A 15,525-nucleotide genomic window follows, 5' to 3' on the forward strand; every position below is an offset into this window, starting at 1 on the left:
ACAAATGGAATACACAGAGTTAACCAATAACAATTTGACAATGTTCAATCATTTCAGGAGGTAGCATGTGATCAAGAACCTATGGTATTGAAGGAAGAAGTCCAAGCTGAACTGAAGTATTTGGCAAAAATCAAGGGTCCAGGAATTGATGCAACACCTATCACTTGCTTATACCAAGAAATGTGGAAGACATACACCTGGCCAACTCATTGGTAGAAATTAATATTTGTGCCTATTGCAAAGAAAGGTGAGTCAAAAGAATGCAGAAATTATCAAACAATATAATTAATATCACAGGCAAGTAACATTTTCCTGAAGATAATTTAAAAACAGTTGCAGCAGTATACTGACAGGGAACAGCTAGAAATTCAAGCTGTATTCAGAAGAGGACATGGAACAAGGGAAAACAATGCTACTCTCAGATGCATATTGGTTGAAATCAAATACTAGAAAGATGTTTACCTATATATTATGCACTATGCAAAGTCATGTGACTGTGTGAATCATAACAGTTGGCTTTAGTGGAAGAACCTTGTTTCTGTGGTCCCAATATCCTTTGAAGATCTCCATGTGTTTTGACATCAATCTTCCCCTGGGTCAGGAGAGTCCCTGGGTCAAAAGACATACTGTACCTGGCTTCTCTTTCTTGATTGTTGTCATATCCCTCCTCCTTCGCTTGCTTCTATCTCCTTTTATCTCTTGTAAGATAAAAGTTGGTACAAGTTACAACCCAAGAAAACTTCTCTTATTATCAGTTCAGGGCTGTAACCCAAGTAAAGGCTTTGCATCCTCCCCTAATCCCCTTATAAATGATTGGCTAATAGTATTAAATCACATTAAAGAGGATGATTATATTATTATATAACTGCCAAATTACATCATTACATAACTCTCAAATCAGAGGATCATGGCCGATCCAAGTTCACCACAACCTTAGTTAACCTTCACAATAGGCAAACCGCCCCCCCCCAAAAAAAATCAATTGGCTACAAAGTACACTATATGAACACAATTCATTTCATTTTCCTAATTTCCCAAAACTTAATAGATATTGCCTTAGACTGCATTCTCTAGAAGCAAAACCAGTGACACTTATGTATGTCTATGTCTATATACCTATACCTATACCTATATCTAAGGAGCTCTGGTAGCATAGTGCCTAAGGCACTTGACTGGTAACCAGAAGACTGGCGGTTCAAACCCACCAGCTACTCCTCGGACGGAAGGTTGGGCAATCTACTTCCACAGTGATACTGCCTCAGAAACCCAAGGAGGGGTTGCTATGAGTCGGGTCCAACTCAACGGCACATAACAACAGGAACAACAACAAAAATACCTATATCTACAGAGATTTATCTCAAGGAAATGGTTCATGTGGTTGTAGATGTGGCAATTCCCAAATCCTTTGGTGAAACATCAGACTGGAGGCTTCTCCCTGACTCACATAGCTGCAGGGGCTAATGAACCCAAGATTGGGAGGTCAGGTGGCTAGCTTCTGGTTGTGGAGGGTGAAGAATCCAAGAATGACAGGTAAGACAGTAGGCTGCTGGCTCAAGTCCAAAGAACCAGAGCTCAATTGTTGATGAGCCACATGCAGGATCCAGATCAAGCAAAAAGCTGGAGAGCTTTGCTGGGAAGTATATATATATATTGAATATAGACCACATTCCCAAGGAAATGGCCTTTCAACTGATTGGCTGCTCATACCAAATGTGCTCATGAAGGTAGTTACATTATATTAGATTTCATCATGAGTGATGGCTGCATAATTATATAACTGACAAACTACATTATAACTGACAAATCGCTGATAATCATGGAACAGCCAATTTGACATACAACATTAACCATCACAGATGATTATGATGTTGAGGTTTCAGAGCAGATACTACATACAATAGTACAAATACATGTTTTAGAGCTAGCCTAGATTTTAATTTTACAATAATAGGAGGATATAGGGAGCTCTGGTAGCATAGTGGCTAAGGAACTTGACTGCTAACCAGAAGGCTGGCGGTTCAACCCACCAGCCACTCCTCGGAAGGAGGATGGGGCAATCTACTTCCGTAGTGATACTGCCTCAGAAACCCAAGGAGGGGTCGCTATGAGTCGGGTCTGACTCGATGGCACATAACAACAACAACAAGGAGGATATATGTATTTTGATACTGTGATTATTTTCTACAAAGCTTTGGCAACATTTAAAAATACACCAAATAAAAACAAACTCACAACCATCAAGTAGGATCCCACTCATAGCAACCCTTCTTTGGGTTTCGGAGGCAGTATCACTACAGAAGTAGATTGCCCAATTTTCCTTGTGAGGAGTGGCTGATGGGTTTGAACCTCCAGCCTTCTGATTAGCAGCCAAATGCCTTAGGCACTATTCCACCAGATTGCCTTAAAAAAAGTTGCATAGGGAGATACATATGAATATATAGTATGTAACATAATGCTCATTGTAGTATTGTTGATAACAGAAAGTCTAAAACAACTTGCACTCAGAGGGAAATTAGTTAAATAAATAAAAATATATAAATCAATCAAATAAATCAGTTTAAATTATAAATCCTTATAGCTGGTTACAATTAATTAATTTGCAATCTGTAAAATACATGTTATGAGAAAGTTCTTTATGAGGTAGAAAATTATTACAATATATGATTGACTGAAAAAATTACAATATATTATGTTAAAAAGAATTATTTGGAGCAACAACTAAAAGCGGAGTATTCAATGTGAAATTGATTGCAACAAAAGCAAGCACACAATAGAAATCAATTGTTTGATACCTGGAATAACGTATTGTTAATGTACTGTTGAATGCAGTCCTTTAGGCTAGCAGTTAAGTGCATAACTTCGTGCCACCAGGTCTTCTTGGGATAATGTATACACAGCTTTAGAAGTTTTACAAGAAAACCTATTAATGCGATAGCACCACAGGATTAATGCCATCAATACTATAGTTTTATCAATTTCACACTTTAAATAAAAAATGCACACTTGTTTTCATTCTAACCTGTCCTATGGAGAGAAAGTTTCCCACAGCTGATAGAAAAGGTTTTGATTTTCTGATTCACTCACTAAAACTCCAGGTGAGAAAGAAAAATCTAAGGCTATGAGGCAAGAAAATTAGAACTAAAATTTAAGTTTTTGGAATAATAAATTGGCCTTTATTTGGGAGGCCAGAGGAGTAAGCAAAAAGAATGAGTTGTAAAAGAGCTGAGGCTTAGTCATGAGAGGAGCAAACTCACAGCTGTCCAGTAGATTCCAATTCATAGAGACCCCTCCTTGGGTTTCTTCTAAGGCAGTATCTCTGCAGAAATAGAGTGCCCAGTCTTCCTGATCTACTGCCTAAGGCATTTGACTGCTAACCAGAGGCTGGCAGTTCAAACCCAACAGCCATCCTCGGAAGGAAGATTGGGCAATCAACATCCATAGAAACCCAAGGAAACCTAAGGAAGGGTCACTATGAGTCAGAATTGACTGAATGGCTGTGAGTTTTGAGTAATGAGGAGAAGAGCCCTCAGCTAAGTACAGTAGGCATCCCCTCATCTTCTGGCAAAATCACTGAGACTCCAAATGAGTCTTCTTATTCTTGGTTTACAGTATTCATGGAGCCTAAGAAAGACAGGCAGAATCAGAGGAAGAAAAGAAAGAAATGGAAAGAGATAACAAGAAAGATGAGTGGTGACTGATGATGTAAGATTATTGTCAAAGATATAGATGGTGGCATAAAAAAAAAAAAAAAAAAAAAACAAGAGCTGGAAGTACTTAACACTGATTATGGTGCTTGTTTTCTGTTATCACATTGAAATTTTATCACCTGCATTTTTTTGTCTGGTCTTGTCTCTTCATAAAGCAGATGAAGATGATTAAATTCTGTATTAAATCCATGAAAAAATTCCAGCAGGATTTCAACTCTATAATGACAAGTATTTTCTCTTTGACACCAACTATATAAAAACCCACTGCTGTTGAGTCGGATCCGACTCGCAGCGTCCCCTCCTTGGGTTCCCGAGGCAGTATCACTGCGGAAGTAGATTGCCCACGCTTCTTTCCAAAGAGTGGCTGATGGGTTTAAACTGCCAGCCTTCTGGTCAGTAGTCAAATGTCTTAGGCACTACAACACCAGAGGAAAGATACATTTTTTTTCTTTTTTGTACTTACTTAGAATTTTTATTGGGAAACACATCTTTTCCCTACTTAATATTTCTTTGCTATAAAATTGTTATCAGGTCTAAAATATTGATTATCTTCTCTTCCAATTTATTATTTTTGCTGTTTTCAGGAAAGACTTTTATAGATGTATGATTGGGTGTGAAAGGGTAATGAGCTCAGTGAATATATGACAGATAATTACTTGTTCAAATACTTATTTTTTATAAGTTTTTCATGGAAATTCTTCCTTAGTGTTACAACAGAGCCCACTTCTCCCAGAGCAGAAAATCAAACCAGGAATCCTCTGATAATGCTAAGAAAATGCCTGTCTGTATACAACGTAGATCAAGGTCATGCTCAGGGGTAGGTTTGTATTGTGGGTCTTCTCTATCTTTTTAGTGTAAAATGGATAAGACATTAACTCCAGGTTGGAAAGGAGGCAGAGGACCACAGATGACATATGACACTTCTTTTGAGTCTTTTGGGGAATTGGAAGAATTCTGACATGTAGGTTTCTGAGGTAAGGCTGTAGAGGTTTTGTGAAATTCTCATTTATTATATTATCAGTTTATTGTAAGTAATAAAGAAGTTTGTAAGCAAAAAAAAAAAGGTTTAGTCTTGGAGCACACACAGTATACTAGCCTGACATATTCCCTTCCTCTGTCTTTCCCTTCTTGTACCTCAACTCTCTTATTTTACTGTTACCTCAGAGAACTTTAGTCTCAATAGTTTAAAATCCATTTAGTTCTTTATTAATTATTAGCCAAGAGACATTGAAAGAATTAATTTTTTTGTAAGGAAAAAGGAATATCTGACTTCCAGTTAACAGAAAGCCTGAAAATGCATAAACATGTAACTTTGGGGCACTTTCAAATGTTTTCGAAGTAAGCCAGTACAGGAATTTCATTAAATCTAGCCTTATATATTATAATTAAAAAGTTTTGGTAGCACAGTGCCTAAGGCATCTAACTAGTAACCAGAAGGCTGGTGGTTCAAACCCACCAGCCACTCCATAGAAGCAATACTGGGCAATCTACTTCCATAAAGATTTGTCTCCCATAAACCAGATGCGAGTCACTATCAGTCAGAATCAACTTGATGGCAGTGGGTTTGATTTTTTTTTATTATAATTAAATATGGCCATTGTCACATTAATCAAAACAGTGAGCGCAAGCTGTTGAGAACCATGGTTCTTATCTCCTCTGTAGCAGTTATTAATAGACCATGTTCAAAAAATAGAGAAAAACAGTTCGAATGCATATGTAACAAATATCACTCACAATAGAAGCAACCTCAAATCTTTCCAAAATACAAATAAATCCCACTATACCAACACATCAGGGGGAAAATACTTATTTGGTTTTCAAAATAATCAGTTTTATCCCTAGAAAATAAGTTCAATACACTGGCAGCTATAAACTTGAATAGTAAATTGACTCTTTATAATATCATCTCTGCTAGTGTTACACTATGGGCCCAGTTCAAGAATCATTGTCCAGCTGCTCTATGAAAGTTTGCATAAAGATACACGAACCCTGAAAGTAATCTATTTTCCAGTTCTTTGTGGCACTAGAAAGGCACAGAATTTATGGGGACTTGTTAGAGAAGCCAAGCTAATAAAAATGGAAAGATACCCTAATGTTCTTGGCAGGGCATTCTGCCTATAGATATAAAAGTGTTTATTTAAGCTACTCTGTCCAAAATGATATTCTTGTTGTCCAGTGAATGAAATTCTTGGAAAAGCTGGACAATAATGTTCAGCAATGCATTCTATTTATTGTGGCTGATAATAATTGAATTTTTCCAATGAAAAATGACATTTTTTGTTAAAACAAATCCTGTTCTCTTATTATAGTTTTCTTTTGCTCTAAAAATTCAATTATCTTATCTATAGCCATGACAGCCATAAAGGTTCTCATAAGATCAGAGTGATACGTACAATATAGAAGAACTGATAGAATATTAGAAATAAAAACATGTCTTTCCTTCCTTTAAAAAAAGAAAAGAAAAACCTTTTGTGAAACACTTTTCTAGACCCAAATCTTCCATTAAGTGGGAAAACTGATATAAAGAAGTAATTATTTATTATGGCTATTTTTAAAGATGTGAGAGTGTTACCAAACCCAACTCACTGCCAAAGAGTCTATTCCAACTCATAGTGATCCTTTAGCACAGGGTGGAACTGCCTCAGAGTGTTTCCAGGCTATAAATCTTTATGGAAGTAGAGTGCCTCTTCTTTCTCCCGCAGAACAGGTAGCTGGTGGGTCCAAAGTGGTGAACTTTTGGTTAGCAGCCAAGTGTTTTAAACACTACGCCACCAGAGATCCTTTGTGAGAATATTAGATAATGAAAAATACCAGGAATGTTGTTGTTTTCAATGATCAAAAGTCTATTTTAAAAAGAATTATGTGGGTAATGATAGATACAGCTCTTATGAGTCTCATTAGATCTACTACTTCTGCCTGTGTGTATTTAAGACAATAGATTTTCGTAGAGCATAGTTGGAGTGTGGTAGTGTAGCGTAGTGCCTAAGGCACTTGACTACTAACCAGAAGGCTGGCGGTTCAAACCCACCAGCCACTCCTCGTAAGGAAGATGGGGCAATCTACTTCCGTAATGATACTGCCTCAGAAACCAAAGAAGGGGTCGCTATGAGTCGGGTTGGACTCGATGGCACATAACAACAGTGAGAACGGTGGATCTGAGTGAAACTTTACCTTCCTGAAAAACGGTATAATCAGGATAAATATACAAACTTGGTATAAATAATCTTCTTTATATTTAGCTAGAAGAATAAAAGGATAAGCAAAAGTAACATGCTAACTCAATAAATATAAGCAGTGACTTTTGGGCAGTGTTGTTCTAGAGATATTCGTTATCATTTCTACAGATCTTTTGTGTTCATGGACTATTTTTCACACCCCACAGAAAGTACTGGGAGCTCTGCCGATGTAGTGCCTAAGGCATTTATTTGACTGCTAACCAGAGGGCTGGTGGTTCAAACCCACTAGCCACTCCTGGGAAGGAAGATGGGGCAATCAACTTCCTAGAGATACTGCCTCAGACACCAAAGGGGGGGGGGGGCTCGCTATGAGTCTAATGGACTCCATGGCAGTGAGTTTGGGTTTTTTGTAGAAAAGACGAAAGCAATGCAAGAAGAGAATCGATGCATTGTTTTATCAAATGTATTGTAATAACCGTGACTTTTCAAGAGATTAAGAAGACTTATTTTAAAAAAAAACATGTACGAAGAGTTGGATTCTCAATGTTATAATCACTAATTGTCCAACACCCCTTAGCCCTAGCAGTGTGTAAAACCCAAAAACCCACCCACCGTTTCCACCAAGTTGATTCCTACTCATAGTTACCTTACTTGGAAGCAGATGGACATATCTTTATCCTGCAGAGTGGCTGGTTTATTTGAAGTGCTGACTTTTCATTTATCAGCCCAGCGCTTTTAACCACCATGTCACCAGGGCTTCTGAGTGAAATCTATCAGTCCAAAATCATATACTGAGTGTTATTATGTGTAAGTTACTGTTATAGACACTTGTACTATAAAAGTGAACAGGAATATAGCCTAGCATTCAAGGTCCTAGCATTCAGATTTGGCTTCAGTCTTTTTTCTATAATTAGTTGTTATTAACCACAATTTTTAGTGAATATATGAAAAGTCCTAGAACTTTGTGTAGACATTAGATGCACTCTAAATGAAATTTGGTTTCAGCTATTCTTAAAAGGAGAATTTAAATGATATTTGGATCTTAACAGGGTCTTTTACTTAACATGCATTAGCTTTATTTCTTTTACTTTTACAATTATCTACTTTTATTCATTTCTTTCTAGTTGCTTATGTGCTCAGGCTTTCAAAACAAGCGATATAATTAATGTGCCAAATCTTAACAAAAAACAATTTTATGATAAATATAAATAATACTGTCAAATCTGCTCAATCAAAAAGAAATACAGAAACAGAAGAATAAAAAGCTGATTTCTTACTTTTTAAAAATGTTTTAACTTTTTCAGTTGCTCAAATTAGGGTCAAAATATTCCCTTTTTTTTTTCTGTTTATAGCTTTTTTGGCCTTGAATTATTAGTAAAAAAGTCTTGGTTTTTCTATAGTGAAAAAGACTTAATGCCTGTATTTCTCCTTTTTTTTTTTCTAATTTTATTTCATCACTATTTCCATTTCCTTACCACAGTATTTACATTTGTAATTCTATTCTTTAATAGAAATAAATTTAAACAAGCAAATACATTTTAGCAGAAAAAAAAAAAATCTCACCCAAACCTGTTGACCATAAACATTTTTTTTTTTTCTAATTTTATTTCATCACTATTTCCATTTCCTTACCACAGTATTTACATTTGTAATTCTATTCTTCAATAGAAATAAATTTAAACAAGCAAATACATTTTAGCAGAAAAAAAAAAAAAATCACCCAAACCTGTTGACCATAAACATTCTTTTTTTTCCTGTAACATATTGAAATCACCAACACGATTTATATGTGCATTTGTGTAGTAGGTACAATCTCTTTACATATGCACACAGTACACACACATTCATGCACAAAATTTAACTACAGATTTTAATTGCCACAAGTTTGGCTATTCAAAGTTAATAGCAAATCTCTGCTTTAGCCCATCCACTAAAATGTAACAGCAGAGTACAAAAACCACCCACTGTGCAAAGACCAGAAATAAAGTATATGGAATTTAATGATGAACTTTTACAATGGGTTTGTTCAAATTGATTTCAAACATTGAGCTAAGAGCAACCTAAATTTTATACTATTAAAATGAATGTAGAAACCACAGACATTCTTCTCTCAGGATGTCACTAATTTTGAATGTGCGTTTTCACTTTCAGGATAAGGTGATAAGCCAGTGTACAAGAGAGTGTTAATGTCCCTTTCAGATGAAATCCAGGACACACATCCATCCACCAGTTCCACAAAGATTTAGTGAGTGCTCACTTGCGTAAGGCTCCACACCAAGCAATGGCAAAGCGGAGATGAATAAGACATTTGTCCTCACACTCTACAAAGTTAAAATAATGTACATAAAGAACTAACTATAGTGCAAGTGTGATGATTCCCAAAATAGCAATATTTATGAAATGAATTGGGACCAAGAAGAGGCAGTGATTAACTGAAGGTTTTTTCATATTAATTTTAGACTAATTATTCTACTACTATACAATAATATGTTATTTGATAAACAGTTGTGAAGAACTTATAATAGATACTGAAAACATCCATTAATATTTTTATCATTAATTCTCACATCTAATATAATATTCTACCCCAAGCTCCCTAAAATTGAGCCTTGACTAAAAATGTACTTTCAATTTATTTGAAAGTCCCTGGGTGGTGTACAGTTAATGCAGTCAGCTGCTAAACAAAGGTTGGTGAGTTGAGTCCTCTCGGAGGTGTCTTGGAAGAAAGGTCTGGTGATGTACTTCCAAAATATCAGCTATTAAAAACCACAATTGTACTCTGACATATATAGGGTCACCATGAACTAGAACTGACTGGATGAGCAATTGTTGGGTTGGTCCAATTTATTCTGAAAATATACAAGCAAGACATTATTTTTATGGGGAGAATAGTTTGATACCCTTGCAAAAACATCTTTCAGCCAAAAATCAAGCCTTGGACCTCCCCACTACCACCACCCAGCACAGCACACTGGTATGAAACTATGGGAAAATATTAATGTGGTATTTTTTTGTAAGTATAAAAGTAGTGAATGGCCTTTTAAAAAAAGAAAAAAAAAATAAGTGAGAGAAACTTTATCTATAGGATGTTCTTTTTTGTATTTTTAATTCTGGCACATTCCCAGATATATAGCAGGAACTTCAATTTACTGTATTTTGAAAATATAAATGAAGGAAAGGATACACTTAAATCAGTAGGTGTTTGCAGTGTGGGTCCAGATCACTCAAGTATGCTAATGCTCTCAAAATGGAAATATGGATTAGGTTGCATTCTCCTAGAGCTCGTTTGATGTGCAGTTATGCTTAGTCTGAAAGATACCTGGGAAACAGTGCTTTCTGTAACGTGGATGTTCTGGAAGGAAGAAGTACACTTTAGTTTGACTGTTTTCCAGTCATGAGGGCCAGAAGAATGAAAATTTCCTGGAAAGAATCCTTCTCTAGTATCATTTAGTAGGAAACAAGTTGGCCTCTTAGGGAGCAGCAAATATAGGGAAAGAGTGAGCTCATTAGTTCTCATTATTGTTGTTGTTATTTGCCATCGAGTCAGCCCTGACTCCTAGCGACCACTCCTTGGGTTTCTGAGGCAGTTATCACTACAGAAGTAGGATTGCCCAACCTTCCTTCCGAGGAGTGGCTGGTGGGTTTGAACCGCCAGCCTCCTGATTAGCAGTCAAGTGCCTTAGGCACTATGCTGGTATTGCGGTTGTTGTTTTTGATTGCCATCTCATTGATTCCAACTCATGAAGACTACCCTATCATAGAACCAAAGGCCCAGAGATATAAAACCACAACACACAATGAAACAAACTTTTGTCTATAAATCTATTTTCTGCTTACCAGGGCATTCAATTGTTGAGCCTAGACATACAAAGTTCCAAACCTCTCTCAATTGGAACTCTCAGAGAATGAGTTACCAACATCATTGCAAAATTGGGATTATTTGCTATACAAGAATCCTATTCCATTCCCATTATAAAGCCTAATAATAGTTCTGAAACTACATTGGTCCTAAAATACATATATATGTATATATTGATGAAAAAAGTGAGTGAATGATGGGCATATGGATGATCTGAAGATAATTGCTTAAAGACTATCTGATGTGCAAAATTGAGTCATTAATATAAAAGATACAGCTTTTAGTAGTGTTATCTTTCTTGTATTATTGACCACTATATTATTTTAAAATATTATTCTATAAATTTCTTCTTTTAGAAAAATGTATTACAGGCCAGATGAAGTTAATCAAGTCTCAATCTAGTCCAAGGAGCTAAATAATTCACTCATTCCTGGAGTTGGTGGTTTGTGGAATGTGGTGTGTGTGTTTATGTGTGTGTGTGTGTGTGTGTGCATGTATAAGCACACTTGTGTGTGTCCAGTTGAACCCTAATTTTGTAACCACAAGTTCACACACCCAGACTCAAAGAGTGAAATTTAAAATACAATAATTTATTTTATATAGCCCATTAATTACACTAGTTTTATATATATATCCAGATGTGCACATAAACATTCATTGGAGAATATACACTATTTCTGCTCTAAAATAGCTGACAGCACAGCAAATGTAGTCATCTTTTTTCCCCTAGGGATAGGTGGTTTAACATCAATTTAAATAGATGTGGGCTGAAATTTTAGGTTTGGTTTAAAGCTTGAGCTTTCACAATCTGAGCCTTACTCTAGACCTTAGTTCACTCTTCCTGGGGAGTTTTTAATGGCATTCAATCTCCTAAACAGTGTGCAGTACATTCTGCTTTTCACATTACCATTCCTAATGCATCATTGAAATGCCTGGGGTGCTGGGGACTGTTCAGTCACAATGCAAAAGTCTTGTAATCTGTAGCTGGAAGAGTATTTAGAAGCACTACTAATAAAATGGCAATATATAATTCTTAATGATTTATTGAAAAAATAAAATAATGATCTGAAATATTGTGATACCAATATTCAAATAACTATATGTAATTAGATTTAAAATCTATTAAAATTCTCCCTGCCATATGGTTTCATCCTATCTGAGAGGAAAAGAAACTAATCCTGTAAAGGATAAGCAATTATGACTTTTAGAAGGTGCTATTCTTCGAATCTTGGTTTTCTCTCCCTTTGTGTTAGACTCATTATTGGTGGCTGCCTTTCAGCTCTAAAGGATGATAGCTGACAAAAGTTCTCATAAATCTAGCATCTGCTCTTTAATTTGTCTGTATAGAGATATAATAGTTCCTCTATGGAGATGTCACACCTCTTATTTGGGAGAATGTATTTATTATATTCAAACTCTTTTAACACTTTTTATGAGAACTGATTTTAAAAGAAGGAAAGGTATATGATCTTGCTTATTTGGTCTTTAGTTTAATGTTATGAGCTTCACTATTACAACAGACAAACAGGAAAGGTAATTTTGTTGTTGTTGTTGTTGTTTGCCATCGAGTCGGACCGACTCATAGCGACCCCTCCTTGGGTTTCCGAGGCAGTATCACTACGGAAGTAGAACTGCCCAACCTTCCTTCTGAGGAGTGGCTGGTGGGTTTGAACCACCAGCCTTCTGGTTAGCAGTCAAGTGCCTTAGGCACTATGCTACCAGAGCTCCCAAGTAATTCATTTGAAATTCATAATTCTAAGTTTAAGCTTTTTTGGGTTCCCATTTGGCTAACTAATGCCAAAATTCAGCTTCTTAATACAGGAGAAAAGTGGGACTTACCAAAAACAATCTCATAAACATTCTTTGACATAAGATGATTTTCATGAACAACACTATGACAAATGAAGTGCAAATGAATTAAAACATCTGGATTAAATTTCACTGGAAGTATACATGGTTTTATACATTATGAGAAAAAAAGAGTGGGAAAATGCATTTCAAACTTTGCCAAACCCAAGATGTCTGAACAATTATTCAAGAAAGTGTGTCAAACCCATAGTTTCCTTCTTTAAAAGAAGGAATATAAGAAGAAACACTTATATTCCTAACATAAAAAGAAAACTTTTGAACTTATAAGATGGGTTTTGTCCCTATAAGTGAAACTTCTTTCTGAATTTCTTATTTTCTTCATAGTAGCCTCACAAACAACTTTTTTAATATAAAATCACTGTTTTTACTTCACAAGCATGTTTATAAAAAGGATAAAGGATAGAGCATATTGTAAACAAGGAAGAATGGAGTATTACAACTTAAATTAAAGGTAGGCCTGGTGGACATAGTCATGTACTTGGACAGTGCACGTTCACTCACTGAGCTTAGAATGTGGTAACATTACACACTTTGGATCAAGTGGTAATGTCCATCATGAAAAGGGCTAAGATACTCCTTTAGAAGAGAGAAATGTAACCCAGTGAAAATATTAAAAATGTCATGCTGATTAAAGCAGGAAATGCAAATGCAACAGTGACACAAGTACTGAGAGATATGTATGCATTGAATAAAATCTGGTGTTATTATGTGTAAAAAGAAAAATACTACAAGGCCATTTGAGAATCAGACATTACTGAAATTCTTCTCAAAGAAGTCAGATTGTCTTTTATTCATGTTCGACTCTCATAATAAAAAGCAGCCAAATAATCGAGTAATAGGTATATGTATGACTACCATGTGTTGGATTTGATTTAATTAACTATTGAGAAGTTTATTTCTTTAAAAGATATTAAGAACAGTAAGTGTCCTGAGGGAACAAAATCCATGTTAATGCTTGCTGGTAATGATTTTGATGTAACCGAAGACTATAAAAGACTAAAATGTCTTATTGATTTCTTCTGAGGTCCCATAGTATACCCCTGTCTGGTTTAGAGTATATTCTCTACTTCACTACACTAAATGGGAAGATTCACCTTCAGAGCCCTATGTTGCTGTTGTGGATATTTGGCTACTAACCAAAAGGTCAATGGTTCAAGTGCAACAGATGCTCTGGGAAAGGAAGATGGGTCAATCTATTTCCATAAAGATTCACAGCCCTGGAGACCCATTGGGGATCACTATGAGAGAAATTTATTTTCTCACAGTTAGGAGGTTAGAATTCTGAATTCAAGGTACCAGACTGAAGGGAAGGCTTTCTTTCTTTGTTAGCTCTGGAGGAAGGGCCCTGTCTGAGCTTCTGCTCCCAAGTGATCTTCATATGACTTGTCATCTCTCTTCCCCCATCTCTGCTCTACTTGCTTGCTTGTTTAATCTCTTTTATGTCTCAGAAGAGATTGACTCAAAATATACCCAACACTAACTGCCTTTTTAACATAACAATGACAAATCATTCCCAAGTGGGATTATAACTACTATCACAAAGGTTAGGAATCACAATACATATATTTTGGAGATAATTCAATCCATAAAATTCCACCTTTTAAAAAGCCCAAACCCACTGCTGTTGAATGGATTCTGACTCATAGTGACCCTATCAGATAGAATAGAATTGACCCATAGGGTTTCCAAGGCTGTAAATCTTTATGGAAGCAGACTACTCCATCTTTCTCCTATAGGGAGGGGGTGGATTAAACTGCCAACCTTTGATTAGCAGCCAGATGTCCTAACCAGTTAGCCATCACCCTTTGCCCCACTCCAAATTCATATCCTTCCAACATGCAAAACACATTCACCCTATCACATCATCCCAAACATCTTAAATCAACTCCAAGCCCCAAATCTCATCTTCTGAATCATCTAAATTATACTTGGGTGAGACTTTAGATATAGTCCATCCTGGGACAAAATTCCTCTTCATCTGCGAACCTGTGAAATCTGGGCTACGAGTTATCTGTCTCCAGAATACTATGGTGTAACACTTACAAGGTAGACATTTCCATTACAAATGGTAGTAATTGGAGGGAAAGAAGGGATAATGGGCACCAAACAAATCTAAGACCCAGCAGAATAAACTGCATTAGTCCTCAAGGCTTGAAAATAATCCTTTGTTCTTTGGGACCAGCTAGGTCAAGGCTCTGCCCTCTAAACTCTGAATTTTGGCCATGCTCTCTGGAGTCTGGATTCTGGGTGAAGACCCCTTAGCCCTGGGCTTCAGCTCCACTTTCCAGGCCCACTGGGATGGCAACTCTGCTCCGGGGCTTTGGGTGGCCCATTCTTCTAGTTCATCTCAATGGTGACCCCACAACATAGGTCCTGGCAAATTCCATTCTTCTGCCCCTTGGGTATAGCAATGCCACCCTCTCAACTTTTACCAGAGGTCTCATCCTCCTGGCCAAAATCAATTTCTGCTCCACCCTCCAGAAACAAGTTTGTGAAGATCTGACTCTTCAAAACAATGGCCTCCGAGGCCATGAGTCTGCCATTTGAAACACCGAGGTCATTGTTCAACGCTTTGAAATCTAAAAGGCCTTGCTTCCCATGCTCCTTCCAATAGTTCTAATGATCTTCCATCTGCTCCAGGGATGATCCATTTGTCTTGTTGGAGGACAATAGATATACTTCCTTTTGCCTGTTTCCTGCCTGTAACATTCCAAGAGGTAGACAGTGTTCTTTCCTTTTCTTCTTTCTCTGTCCCTTCTTCAGTCTAAGCTGATGGGCTTTCTGCTGTGGTAGTTTGTTAGAGTCTTCAGTAACAGATTTATTCTTTTTAACAAAAGATTGTAAAGCCCCATTTTTGGTGAATACTTTGTGCAACAGAATTTTCCATATCTTTAAGTTCTGTTTTCATTTTTAA

At 36.5% G+C, this 15,525-nt stretch overlaps 1 pseudogene; it reads left to right on the forward strand.

The window, feature by feature from the left end:
- The window catches only part of LOC103200235, a 44,019-nt pseudogene extending 30,272 nt beyond the window's left edge, over nt 1-13,747 (forward strand).
- Nucleotides 13,748-15,525: the final 1,778 nt, after the last annotated feature.

This window comes from Orycteropus afer, unplaced genomic scaffold, assembly GCF_000298275.1.
Source record: "Orycteropus afer afer isolate SDZICR_OR568_19922 unplaced genomic scaffold, OryAfe1.0 scaffold00129, whole genome shotgun sequence".
Taxonomy (NCBI): domain Eukaryota; kingdom Metazoa; phylum Chordata; class Mammalia; order Tubulidentata; family Orycteropodidae; genus Orycteropus; species Orycteropus afer.